This window comes from Vidua chalybeata, chromosome 5 (assembly GCF_026979565.1).
Source record: "Vidua chalybeata isolate OUT-0048 chromosome 5, bVidCha1 merged haplotype, whole genome shotgun sequence".
Classification (NCBI taxonomy): Eukaryota; Metazoa; Chordata; class Aves; order Passeriformes; family Viduidae; genus Vidua; species Vidua chalybeata.
Genome location: NC_071534.1, coordinates 38,172,013 through 38,185,838, shown reverse-complemented (window position 1 = coordinate 38,185,838; position 13,826 = coordinate 38,172,013). Strand labels below are relative to the sequence as shown.

The 13,826-nt window shown below is 34.4% G+C and overlaps 1 protein-coding gene across 4 annotated transcripts in view; it reads left to right on the top strand.

Moving 5' to 3' along the window:
• CPSF6 (cleavage and polyadenylation specific factor 6) overlaps positions 1-10,367 on the top strand; it is a 31,128-nt gene extending 20,761 nt beyond the window's left edge. For all 4 annotated transcript variants that reach the window (XM_053942174.1, XM_053942173.1, XM_053942172.1 and 1 more), the window contains one exon: positions 5,711-10,367. The gene's annotated coding sequence lies outside the window, so the exon portion shown is untranslated. The remainder of the gene's footprint in view (positions 1-5,710) is intronic.
• Positions 10,368-13,826: the final 3,459 nt, after the last annotated feature.

The following is a 13,826-nucleotide window of genomic DNA, read 5'->3' as shown; positions in this document are numbered from 1 at the left end:
ATAATTTTTTTTAACCCCTGGTATAGTTTACTAATCTAGCTTTAATTTATGTGTATTTAGTGTTGTGCACGTAGATACAGATTTACTGTGCCAAGTACAGATTTCCTACTCTCTTACCCCAAGAATCTATATCAAGCAGCATTAGGTTGCATTTTATAATTTCTGAAGCACAATTTACACTGAGGCTGTGATTTCAGTCTCAGTTCAGGTGGGATTTATATTTGCAAGATCCTTCAGCTTTGTTGTGTGCTGGGATTTCTCTTTTCTTTCAAAAGGGGGACTTGTGCAAAAAGATTCCCTTGTGCAAAGAAAATAAGTCCTTAGAACTTGATTGAAATGGCAAATTTAGTATACTATATGTAAATTAAAGCATTTGGTATTTTTTAAGTTAAGTTGTAAACAGTTTGTCTTGTTGCTGTCTTAATGAAGAAGAGTTTTATTGTAGTTTTGTTTTTATATATTTATACACACACACACGCATACAAAAGAAATACAGTTATCTCCTGGTTTGTATGTTTCATTTTCACTAAGATGTATGTTCCCATACATTTTTGTTTCATTTTTTACATTGAGTAATATTCATAAACTGATTTAACACTCAGTCATTCAATAAATATCAACAGTGCTGAAACCAGTTATTCCCCATATTACTGTGTTTTGCTAGAAAACATGAAGTTGCCTCTGTGCCTGCACCCTATGAATGGCACCTATATTTCTCCTTATTGTGTACCTATAGTCATGACTGTGATACTGTACTGGCATTTTTTCCAAAGTGTTACACGTCTAGCTCAGAAGGATTCTAAGGGTCCGTTGTGAAAACTTTTGTGAACAGTGAAATTCTGTTTGTTCTGTATTACATTTATAGAGGTGGGTTAAATTGGAATAACTTACAAAATATGTTTATAACAGTAAAACTCTAAAAAGTTTAGTTGTATCATATCAGGTATTTACACTTCTGTTTGTACACTTCATGATTTAAAATCAAATTGTTGCAAGATTTTTGTGCCTTCACTTGAGTAAGACTTCTGTACATTAACAATCCATTCTCCTGAATTACTATAAACTGAATCCTTCCTTGGAACATCTTGTCATAGAAAGCCTGTAAATATAAAAAAAACCAACGGATTTAAGACAAATGTCCAACCTGTATTAGTCAAAAAAACTGAGAACCCAGTAGAATGACATTTAGAAGAATTAACAGCAAAATTAATGTGTACAAACAGAATAGTAATGTAACTTCATGAACATGAGTCCTGACTTGTTAGGCAGAATTTTTTTTTAACTGATAATCAATAATGTATTTCTAGCTGATACATTGTCCCAATCTTAATCTGTCTGAGTTTCTATAACTGCTGAATGTTAAGTTTTTCATTTTATGTTTTTGTTACTGGGTTGATTGATTATTTCCTATTTAAACTGGATTTGGATTGAATTGCAAAGACAAAACCACAACGTTGTAACAGTTGATATGTATGTAGACTTTGTACTCCATATTTCATGTTTATTCTCTGATTTTTCTGCTCTCAAACCACTGTAAGCAAAATAATTTGAAGTTTGAGGCTCATATGCTTCTTCAAAAACTGCTTCAGATCACTCTGAAATTACTTTCAGCTTTAGAGTGATTCAAGAGTAACATGGTTGGAATTTTTTGTGTCAGTAGGAGGGGAAATTGTACTGATGGCTTACATAGTATTAATTCTATTTTTGCTTCTCTAAGTTGGAATGGTCTTGTAACTGTGCTAATAACCACTTAAACATCAAGCGAAGTATGAAATTAGCCTTTTAAGAAAACTTGTAATGAATTGGGAAATGTTTGCTTTTAATAGGCTATTTTAATAATATAATCTTCTAGTTAATATTAAGTGAATCATGTAGTAACATCATTCAAGACCTGGGTATATTTACCTGTCTAGAATTATATCAGGTCTTAGTCTTAAGCTATTATTAATATTGCTTACCTAATATCTTTTTTTTTTAACTGTGTGTTTTATGTGGAGCTGGCACTATTCTTCTGTATTTAGCATTCACCAGAGAAATAATGCTTTGTGCATCTGATTCAGTATTTGCAATCCAGCATAGCATGAATAGAGGCAAGCAGTGCCACTGGTTTATATGCTTCTTAAAATCTGTTTTACCATTACTCTGGTGCTTTGCAGAAACACAGAGTTTCTGTTAATGTTCAGTGATTAATCTGATTTTCTTGAGGGTTAAACAAGGGTTTAGAAAACGAACAGAATATCTTATGCTACTTATTTTCAAATGCATAACTTTTATTACTTTTTTGCCATGAATATGTTGATGTAATTTTACTGATTTCTGAGGTGTCTGTAGACACACTTATATTTTTTTGTTCCTCATATCCTAGCCTTCTTTATTTTGTGAATTCATTAGTTTTGACAAATTGGATCTGTGTGAAAAGTTCCCCAAGAAACTTTAGGCATATGAAACACAGAAGTGAAAATGTTGGTTTGAATCAATGTTCTTCAGAGAATGAAAAAAATCATTTTTTTACTTTTGCTCATTGTGGTTTGAGAACTAAGATTTCTTTTTACCAAAAAAAAAAAAAAAAAAAAAAGACACATGAGAGATCTTAATTTTTATGTTTTCCTGTGGCAGCTCAATCTACTGTTTTGTCTCCCTCAAATATTAATGTGAAAAATACTTGCCAGTAATTAATATGTTTTTAATTTGTAAACTAAAGATTGAATTTTCAGAATGCGCCTCTCTGTTCATCAGTTAGTTTTGGTGAATAGACAGGCTGGGATAATAGAAGAAAGATACCTGACAAATGAAGTTAGTTTAGGAGGATTTTCCCCCATGTAAAATTATTTATACAATCATGAAATTGTTGTTGTATTGATCTTAAATTACACACTAAGACTGAACAAAGACAGCAGGTAAGTACACTCATAATAGGAGGGGGGAACAGGCAGCAAATGTGATAAGGTGCTAGTGCTGGTAAAATACTCTGTACGTGTATAGTGAACAGGACAGAACCACATGTATATCTGTGCTCACATGCTGAAAGACAAATAGAAAGTCAAGCTTGACATTCCTTCTTTCTCACTATGTTACAGCTAAAGCATCAGAATATTTGGGGTATTTTGTGATGTTCTGGAATGTAGGTTAAATTAAAAAGAAATTTTTGGCTTTTAAGCTGATACTTTTTGTGGGATTTTTGGTTTGTATATTTATTTTTCTTCATGTATAGAATAAAATAAAGGAGAATTACATGAAGTAATTCATAGGAGTGTCTAGGATATAATAACAAATGTATCTTGTGCATTTTACTGAAATGTGAACATGTGAGATTGAAATTCAATCTCTGAAAATAAATTACTATAATAAAACTTGATGGCTATATGTATATACAGCTTTAAAATTACTGTAGAATTTTCAAAATTTTAAAGGCTGTTTAAAGCTTTTATGTTAATATTTGGATAATTGAAATTAAAGAGAAAAAATTAGAGCTGCTATTGCAAGATGCTTTTGAGATATATATATATATAAGAAATCTATTGGGGTTTTGTTGTAAGAGTGTGTTTTTGTGGGTAAAAAAGTGCTCAAGTTGCATCTTGCATAAATATAAAAATGTTGGATCACTCAAGTTCTGGGATTTCATTTGTGAAATGTTCTGGCATAAACCCCTAACTTTTAAACCACAAGATTTCTATTCAACACTTAAGTCTGAAATTTGGATAGATTTGGTAAATTTTGGTAGAAATGCTGAGAAACTGATTGCTGTCTGGTGATAAATTGTACAAATCTAACACGTGCTTGGGACAGATAGCTTCTGTATGAGCTTGAGGCAGATGGAAAGATGCCAAGAAATATTGACTAGAGATTTAATTTTTTTAAAAGATTTTTGTTGCTTCAATATTCTACTTGCTTGTAGAATACTGAAAAGGGCTGAGCACGCAGGTATAATCCATACAGATTTATTTCTTTTCGGAGCCACAAGTGTTTCCAGTTTTGGATATAGTGGCAGAATACTTGGAACTGAATGTACACCACTTTGGATTTTAGTTGGTCATGTTTTTAAAAATGAAGGCTCAGTGTGGTGCTGACCATCTTAAGAGCCCCATACCAAAAAGCATTAATCCTAAATTCACCGTATTGTGCATTCTTTAGAGTTCCTGTAGATCCGTAAGTACCTTTACAGATATAGCAAATTATTCCCAGGAACTGAAGCTTTCTTATGGTAGTATTATAAATCGTATATAGGGTGCTTTGGATCTGTTAATTGTTGCCACAGACATAATAAAGATCCATAATTCTGGCTGCAGCAATTGTATGATGAGAGCAGCAAATTCTGATGTACAGTCTCACAGCTGTCAAGTACTGACTTTCTCCACTAGAAAACTGAGATTCTCTCCTGTCTGTTTGTGCTAATTTAGCTCACAATTCCGAACATGTTTTTCTTGTAGAGGTAGCACTTTGTCACTTTGCTACTAATTAATTTCAAAAGTACATAACTCCCATGGAAACACTGGGAGTTCCTCTGGGAAACGAACTTCCCCAAAAGTAGTTGTTGATGCAGTTAGGACCTGGGAACAAAATCTGTGAATAAGAGAAGAAATTTCACTTGCTGATTTGGATTAGTTTATGTGCATACTGTATAGGATACTGTACTGTGCATAGTGTATAGGATCTACTTGGTTATACTTAGGAATTTTTTAAAAGTTATTGTTAACAGTCACTTTGAGGAAATGAAGAAGAAAAATTGCATACTTAGTTTTCCCAGTTATGAAATTATTGTACTAGTGAAAGAATATTTGACAGCTGTGTACTGTTGCACATTCATGAAATTGCTTCTCTAAATGTCTTGGTTTTCAAATGAATAATTTAATGTGTTGGGTTTTTAAAATAATTTGATTGAAACTATTTTGAAATTATTGAATGTTGAAATTGTGAATTATTAATGAAATTAAGATAGCTAATTGTTTTGTAATGGAATTCTACTGAAATCCAGTGTATGGAATTATACCATCCCAAGTATTTTGTGAACTCTTACAGTAATTAACTTTGAATTGTGTGGTTCCCTGATTTGCCAAAATAGATAAGAGCAGGAAGTAGGGCTTGGGGTTTTTTCAAGGCCAAGTAGGTGAGGAAATCTACATTGTATTAATTGAAAAGTGGGTTCTTGTGTATAACTGCAAGTGTGTATTTTTAGATGTGAGCCCCATCCAGCTTGCCACTAGTCTTTTGAAGTACTGGTGTCAGATTCTGTGTGCTTTTAAAAGTTACTGAGCTGTGAGCCATCCACTTCATTATATAATCAATTAATTACTTAAATGTTAAACCAGCTTAAAACTTATGTAAGTGAGTAGGTAAAAATGTAAAAATCTAATTGTGGTAAAATTACTTTAAATTCTTGTTCAGTTACTCTTGCAGAATGCATACTTTAGGAAGTGTTCTATATAAATTTGGCAGTTAGTCACAGAAGCAGCAGTTATTTCTTTCTTTATCATCAATACTTTAACTGTGAAGATTATATTCTTTCAACTTTGTTGTACAACAACATTAATCTTATTTTTAATTACTGTATTAGAAAACAACTTCAAATGAGTAGCTACTGCTTCTGGTTGTTTTGTTAGTTAAAATCATGGTGAAGTAGATGCACGAGTTGTGTATGTATAGATAAGCCAACAATTTTCTGTGTGTTTTGGGGACTAGCAAAATCTACATCACAAATTTTGACACATTACAGCTGAAGGAAGAGGAACAGCGTGCAAGACAAGATACATTCTTCAAGGAAAGATGCTTGTCCAGCAGTTTGCTTCATGTGATTGAACTGAGCCTGTAAGGATTCATGGATAATATGAACAGGAATAGATCTGAATAAAGCAAATCTGCATACATGGTAACCAGTAGCTCTTTTACTTTTTTATGTTGCTTAACTGTTTTATTTGAGGGAAACCTGTGTGATTTAAACCTTATAGCTTTTGCAACTTTATTACTGGTTATATACATTTGGCAATTATAATGTGCAAGCAATTGAAAAAAGTCAAGTAAATGCTTGTTTTTATAGTAGTTTGTTCATGTTAAACTGTTCATATAATGTCTGTACACAGCACCACTGATTACAGTAGATGTAGTGTTGTAATAAACTGTTTAATGGGGCTGATGTGTAAAGCTGTTCAAGTTATTTGATGTTTACACCTCAGGGAAAGTCATGTGTTCAGCAATATTTAAAGATAATGTTACAATGAAAACATTGATGCTGTCTTCAAAAACATCGCAATAGTTCTTGCATATGCCTCAACCTAATCTTGGATTCAGCAAGTTAAACATACTAATGTTGCGCTCTCCCACTCAGTTTTGATACAAAAATAGGTGGTTACGTAGAACCTTTAATTCTGTTTTGCTTTTTAGCAGTGTTTACCTAGGTGGCCTGTGAATTTGCTAATTGACTTATAAAACTGTAAAAACTGCAGCTCTCTGTGGTCAGTTGTTCTGAAGAGAGATAGTCCCAGGTCTGTGATTTTTAGCACATTGAAAATCTTGTCTCTCATACAGCCTTGATCCTGATTGACACTACAGTTAATATAAACTTAGACTGTTCATGTGAACTTAAGCTTCCCATAATAAGGGGTAGAAAGATGAGGTTTAAAACACTCAAAATCCTGCAGTTGTTTACAGTTTTATAGTAATAGTACTTGTGTGTGTTCCCTGTCCACTCCCAAGGCTGTAGCAGTCTGTACATAGTTGTATATTAGAAATGTGCCAGAAGAAACAAAATGTTACCATTTTTATAACTTCATGGGTTTGGTATTTTCTTAATACTTTGGGGTTTATTCACACATGCATATGAAAGAGAAGGTACATTTGTATATCCTTGTTCACCAGTGGGCAATATTTAAAATGTCTTAGCAAAAAATGGCACTGATTAAATTTGTCAGATGAGGTTTTGTAAATTTACCTAAAAACGAATTAATGGAGCACTCAGTGAAAGTAGGCATCAAATTAAAGAATTTGTTTTAAATTTCATCAAGTGTGAAATGTAAGCAAATAGAAATTTCATAAAAGCTGCAAAAGCTTCATTTTCGTCAGCCTTGCACAAAGGCTCATTTTTAGTCTATTGTAAAGTGTTATGTAACAGCCACAATCTTGGAGTTGTCACTTGTTCAAATAGCTGCACTTAATGTTTTAAGTTAAGTTTCAAGACCTCAGATGGCTTTAAGAGGCAACTCTTAGAAGCCTCTTTATTTCTTTTTTACCAAGTTTGAAGATTTTACAGATGACTTAAAATGTTACCCTGTTCAGGAAAGCATTTAAATCTGTTTGGTTTTCCAGAGCATATAAAGCATGTGCTTACATTTCATAGATTTCAAGAAATGTAAACATATGCTTTAAGTGTCGTATTTGCATATGCGAGTGATTTTTATACTTTACTGAGTTGGGACCGGTAGCTTGTGCAACTGCAAAAGTTTTGCATAAGCCTGAAATGCTCTAATATTTTTGGCACCTACTGTTCAACCAGGTTGCCTGCAGCCAGGTTGATACTGTTGAACTTGGCTACAGCTTCAGACTCTCCCCTTTTTCGTTTTTTCTTAAATTGTGTACCTCAGTTCCTCACACATGGGATCACTGGTGTTTATTGAACTATTTGCTTCTGAGAAGATATTTCACATGTTTGTTTAATCCTGTTTGAAAATCAAAACTGCCTTTAAAAGTTTTGTAAAACTGAAAGTTGTATCAAGCAAGTCATGAATCAGTTCCTGCTTTTTATGTGAATAGGTATTGGTTACAAACAGTACTGTTGTAACTTCGTTTTCTTTACTTAAAAACATTGTTTACTACTGTGTGTAATAAGTTTAAGGAAGAAATTACCTGCCTGTAACAATTAAATGGGGAATAGCTTATACTGGAAAATCAGCAGGTAAGTAATGTTCCATTGCATAGATATATTAAATTTTAAAATAAAAAAAAAGTAATGTTACAAGCATTTTATGTAGGAACTGATATTTTAGTCCACATTGAAACAGATTTGAGACTGTTGCTCTTTTTACATAGAGGATCATTTCTCACTCACATATTTCCATTGCTGGCAATGGAAATAGCAGGGAGAGAATAGCAGGGGGTAAATAATGTAGCTTAAACAGAATGACCATTGTGACCTGAGAGATGAGATCCCTGTATGAAGCCCATTATTTCTGCCTGTTCTCCAAATTCTTAGTTTTAACCGATAAATGTACTGTGTTGCAATTTAGATAATACTCTTGTTGTTGTGAGCTTCCTTTGTTAGATTTTTTTTTTTATAAAACAAAAAAATGTACAGAAAAAAATCCAAAGACCCTGATAAACACCAAAAAGGAATATGCCTAATGTACATCATGTGTAACTGGATCTGTAGTAGAATTTTTACTGAGTCTTGTTTTACTAAAGGTTCCTGCAGTTTCCTGTGCACATGCAGGAAATGGCAGTTTGGAAACTTGCTGACTGGTGGTGATGCCATGATGGCTACTGCTGTTTAATATTCATTCAGTTGTATTTCATTTCCTTTTGCTGATGAAAGGATGAAATAATCTGTGAGGAAATACTTAATTTTTTTTCAAATATTGAGTATATAAGTAACACTGAAAATATTATCTTAAGGCTATGTTCTTTATCTTGAAAGACAAAACTAACAAGTAGTGACTTAGGGGTGGTGGTGCTTTACCAACAGAACTTGTTTTGGTGGTTTGTTTTTTAGAAGTAGAGGGTGGTTTTTTTAAAGTAAAAGTAAAATTTTTACAGGACTATACATTTTGACAGGTCAAAGTACTTAAGAAGAACATAGCATTTTGGAAACTGTACAGTCTTTTTTTTCCTCATTCCTTTTTTGCTTTCTGTGCCAATATTTTTTGTTCTGATGACATTTTGGAAAATGTTTGTCAGAACTTCAGATTTTTATTTACAGTGTGGCTTATAAGCTTGGATAGCTGTTGTTTTTTTGTGTTAAACAAGATATTTTTATTAAATTTAGACATTAGCTTTTTTCTTTATGGACTGAGTACTTTCTGGTTTTCTTCCTTTGAAATTGGTGAGGCTTAGTTTTTTCTATCTGTATTTTTTTACCTGATTGTTTAGTTGCATACCCAAACCCTTGTAAATGTTTTTTTCCTAGTTGTATGTGGATAATTGGAGATTTAAATGTTGTATATACTTGTCATCTGTGTTTCTAGTAAAATACATGGCATTCTTTGTAGAAATACTTAATTCCTGATTTTCTTTCTTATCCACTTGCTCTTTGTGTACAGGTCAAACAGACATTGCTCCCATTTTTATTTATAGAATTTTATACATAGCCTATTAAAATTGTCTTTGGTTCTTGTGTGAACTGAGATACAGCCTTAAATTTCCTAATACAATGCTCATTAAGATACTGTCAGTCATGTAGGATAAAACATGCACGTTTAGGACGGGTACTCTTCAGAGATCTGAGACACTAAATTGCTTCTGCATTGAAATATAAACCCTTCAAGATTTTAGAGAAGGAAAGTGCAGGTCAGTGTCCATATAAAAATACGAATTAATTTGAATTCTTTCCAAAATAAGAATGGTAATATAGAAAAGAAGCAATGTGGATTCAGTTGAGATTCAAATTATTTTGGTAATTGACCGCACAGGTCTTGAACATAATGGTTGCAGCATGCTGATAAATCATGATGTTTATGCAGAAATACTGTCTCTTGCAATTATGATGCCTTGCAGTTAATACTTCGGACTATCTTGGGGTGGATGGGGTTGTTGAGTTGGGTTTTTTTTTGTTTTGTAGTTGTTTTGTCTTCCCCCCCTTTCTTCCTCATACCCTATTAAGGTCTGACATCCCATGTATTTTTAGATTTCTGTTAAGCTTTAGAGGATAAAGGAGCAGTTTGGGGTATAGAAGCTCATCAATTTGATGTTCTTGTAGAATTTGTTTTCCCCTGTGTTGGACAAAATACAGTAAAGCTCCTTATTCCATTTATATATTATATGTTTGTTAATTCATGAACCCTTTCTGTAGCCCCAGTGATTGCAGTGGGTTCTGGAATGATGCATATGCCTGTGCTTAAATCTTAAAAATACACTAATTTTACAGAAGTCTCTTGAAAATAGTAAACATATATCTTTGATCCTGATGGAATGGAGCATTTAAGTTGTAAAAATTCCTATCTATTCATACCATGTAATGTGATTTTTTACATGATTTCTGAATTAACACTTTAGAGTATATTCAATAGACTTCAGCCTCACCCTCTTGTACACAGTATTTTGTAATAGAAAATATTTTAAACTGTGCATATTATTATCACATTATGAAACAGACATTCCTTTGATCTTCAGAAGTAAGAAAATTAGGAATGTGTGTGGTTTTATAAATATAAGTGGTTGCAAATTCATATTCCTTACTACTGCAGTTGTCCTTTTTTAAAATAATAAAGAAAGGAAAAAAAAGCCAAATGTTTTGAAGGTGAAATACATTCCTATTTGGTAAACTGTAACATTTTTATGACAATTACCAGCACTGCTGACTTTCTAAACAAAAGGCTGTATTGTCTTCCTGTACCATTCCATTTCCTGGTTCCTGCTTTGCACAAGGATATATTCAAGAAATGGTTTGAAATACAGGAGGGGGGTTATCCAGGTTGGAATGCAGGATTGCAATGCAAAATGTAAGGAAGTGGATGCCTGTCAGAATGCCTGACTCCAAAGGATTTTATATATATAGTAAACAGTTCCCTGATGCTGGCAGGCCAAAGAGTCTGTTGAATACTGCAGTTTTTGGAGACCTCTATTTCTCTGCAAGGTAAGATGGTATCCTAACAAATGTGCATTTCAATACATTTTCAGCAGAGGTACTTAAATAATCTGTAAATTTAGGGATAATTTCGTTTTTTTAGATGTTATACTTGAAATATTGCACAACTTTTAGCTCTCATAGGTTTCTTTTTTTCAGCCTTTAGGAGACTGTTAAGCAATTTGCTGTCCAACTTTTGTGTTGGTCTTAAACTGCAATAGTAGTTTACCATGTATTGAAGAAATAAAGACCATTTTTATATTAAAAAATACTTTTGTCTGTCTTCATTTCAGCTTGTGTAATTTCTTTGCAATTCCCATTATTGCCGGACTTTTCAAATTTTCAGGCATTAAAACTTGGAGGGTGGACATTCTAAGATAGTTACAGCTAGATTCTGTGCTGTAATTACTTCTGAATCTAGAAATAGTTTATACTAGCTTTTATCCTTACCTGGACTTTTTGCAGGGTTTACAACCAGTGATAAGTGCAGACTTTTTTTTTAAAGCTAACCTTATTTTTCTGTAAAATACAGTGAGCCACATGAAGTCTCTTAACTAAAGGGAATAAAATAAGCATGTGCATAAAGCAATTTCAGTCTCTTAAAATCACATTTTTCAGACTCAGACATCAGTGTAGTAATGTTTGGAGCTGTGGGCTTTCTCTATAGGAGGCATTAAACCACTGATGATAGAGCATTTAAATCTTGCTTTGACTAAATCTGGCAATGTTAATGATTGCAAAGCATGTGCGTGTTAAACGCAGTGGCTGTAAAACAGCTGTATGGCAGGTTGAACTACTGTCAGCTCATTTCATGCAAAATATTGGTTTGGTACCAGTGACATCCTCTGATTTAAAACTACTTTTGATACTGGGGGTTACATGGGCAAACATTTTAACTGCTAAAGCAGAACATTGTGTTACATAAAGCACATCTCTGTGTTACATACACAAAGCCACTTGCATTGCTATACTGTACCATTCTAGTGGTGAACTTCCATAATTCATAATACTCTGGCACAAAACAAGCTAGATCCATTGTACCATCTTAGATTACTGGTATCATTTTCTGTGCTGTTGGCTCCACCTTTGGTCTGTGATGAGCCTCTGCCGTTTGACAGTGGTAAGATTAGGTGAGAATGCTGGTGTTCATTTTAAAAAAAATATCGTTTCAAAAATAAGTCTAAAATTTAATCTAATTGACTTGGAAGGACACAACATTCATGACTGCATTTACCCAATGGGTAAGTGTCCAGGTCTCTGTAGAGGAAACAAAATGTTCATTACAAAATTAACCTGAATTTCTTTGGGTAGTGCTCCAAACCTGCAACAATGAAAATAACATTCACTTGCTTTAAAGGGCTCAGACATTGTTTATCCAAATAACAAACAGGATAGCAAAGCCAACTTGACCACTGAGTAATTCACTGTAATGACCTGAGTTTTTAAAGTGATTGTGTGTTGTACCCTGGTTTCATTGACCATGGGAAAATTCAGACAGAGATGGAAATGGTGTTGGGCTGTGGCTGGTGGGGTTTACGGGATTCCAGGCTTTCATCTGGGTTAAAAGCAGAGGGAGAAATCATTAAGTCTTGATTTTGAAAGTATCTTCCTGCAATTTTCCTCCAGGTTAGGGTGTTCAGCAGTTCCAATTGCTGAAATGTGAGACAAGCGTAAAGCATCCTGTCCCCCAAAACATGGGATGTATACTCTAAGATAAACACAGTGAGGATTCAGTAGTATGTGGATGAATTCGTTGTGGAGGTGTTCAAGCATAGGTCAACTAACTAGGATGCAGGACCATCAAGGTATGCTTTGAAATGGTATTGGAGAATGGGGAAGGTAATATAACAAGCATGGGGTTTGTTTTCTTCCATGAGAGTTCCCTAGGAAAAATATCCTTTGAGTTGCAGACCTAGAAATAATTTGATAACACTTACTAGGAAAATGTTCTTGCTCAATTCTGCTTGTAAGAAACTTGCCTCCAACCTCTTTCAGGGTCTTCTTCATAAGTGCTGCAGCTTGAAAGACCCAGAGGCCTAGATGAGCTGGAGGGAGAGATCTTGGTGGAATCCGGGCTCCAGATTATTGTTCTTGCTTGTTTCTCTCTGTCTGGAGAGTCCCCAGTGCTTAGCAATGTGGAAGCTGGTGCAGAAGCCTCCTCTCTGCCACCTCAGCAGAGAGCTAACTCTTCCCATATATCATGTCCTCTGACAGTTGGAAACAAGATAAAAATGTCAAAAACCCAAAATCACCCACACCAGGATAAACCTGTTCCTGAACATAACTCTACTTACGAGTAACCTCACAGTGTGGCCCTTATTATTGACTGTTAGTTTTTTGGGAGGAGAGTGAGGTAGAAGGCATTTGTGAGGTTTGGCAGGGGAGCCTAAAATAGTTCTGTGAGCCTTCTGTTGTTACACTAACTGCAATTAGTGTGGGGAGATTACTGGACTGTATGAACTTTTTCTGTGAGGAAGCTCTGGACTTCCTGTGCACATCTGCTGTGGGTTTTGCATGCCAGGCAGTGGAACAGCTGAGTTCTCCAGATGTTTTTATACGAAGAAGTCTTCCCTTTTGCTGCTGTGCCTTTTCTGTGTCAGCCTCACTGAAAGCATTACTGAAGTTTCTTCTCTTGCAAAGCTGGCATTTTGCTTTATTTACTCTCAGTACAGGAGTTATCGATCAGAGAGAAGCTTTAGTTTTAAAAATTTGTCTCTGTGGAAGCGACACATCTTGAGCACTTTCAGGGAAGAAGGCACTGAGTAAGAAGTTGGAAGTGTCTTTTTAACCCTTGTTTGGGCTGGAAAGAGGTGCTCAGGTTTGGAGTATTAGTGCTGTTCTCTGCCTTTAAATTTTCCCTTGGTTCATCATTCAGACATTTTCATAATACTGCAGCTTGTCCAGGAAAAAATGGTAAGCTGCAAAAGAGATGAGCAGCAGAAAGCAAATCAAACACCCAAATAAGCAGAGCAAAGTCTATGAAGCTAGAAAAGGTAAGTTTGTCCTCACTCCACTCTGCACTCGGTGCAGACTGAGTAAAGGAAGACAGAGGTATGTGTGT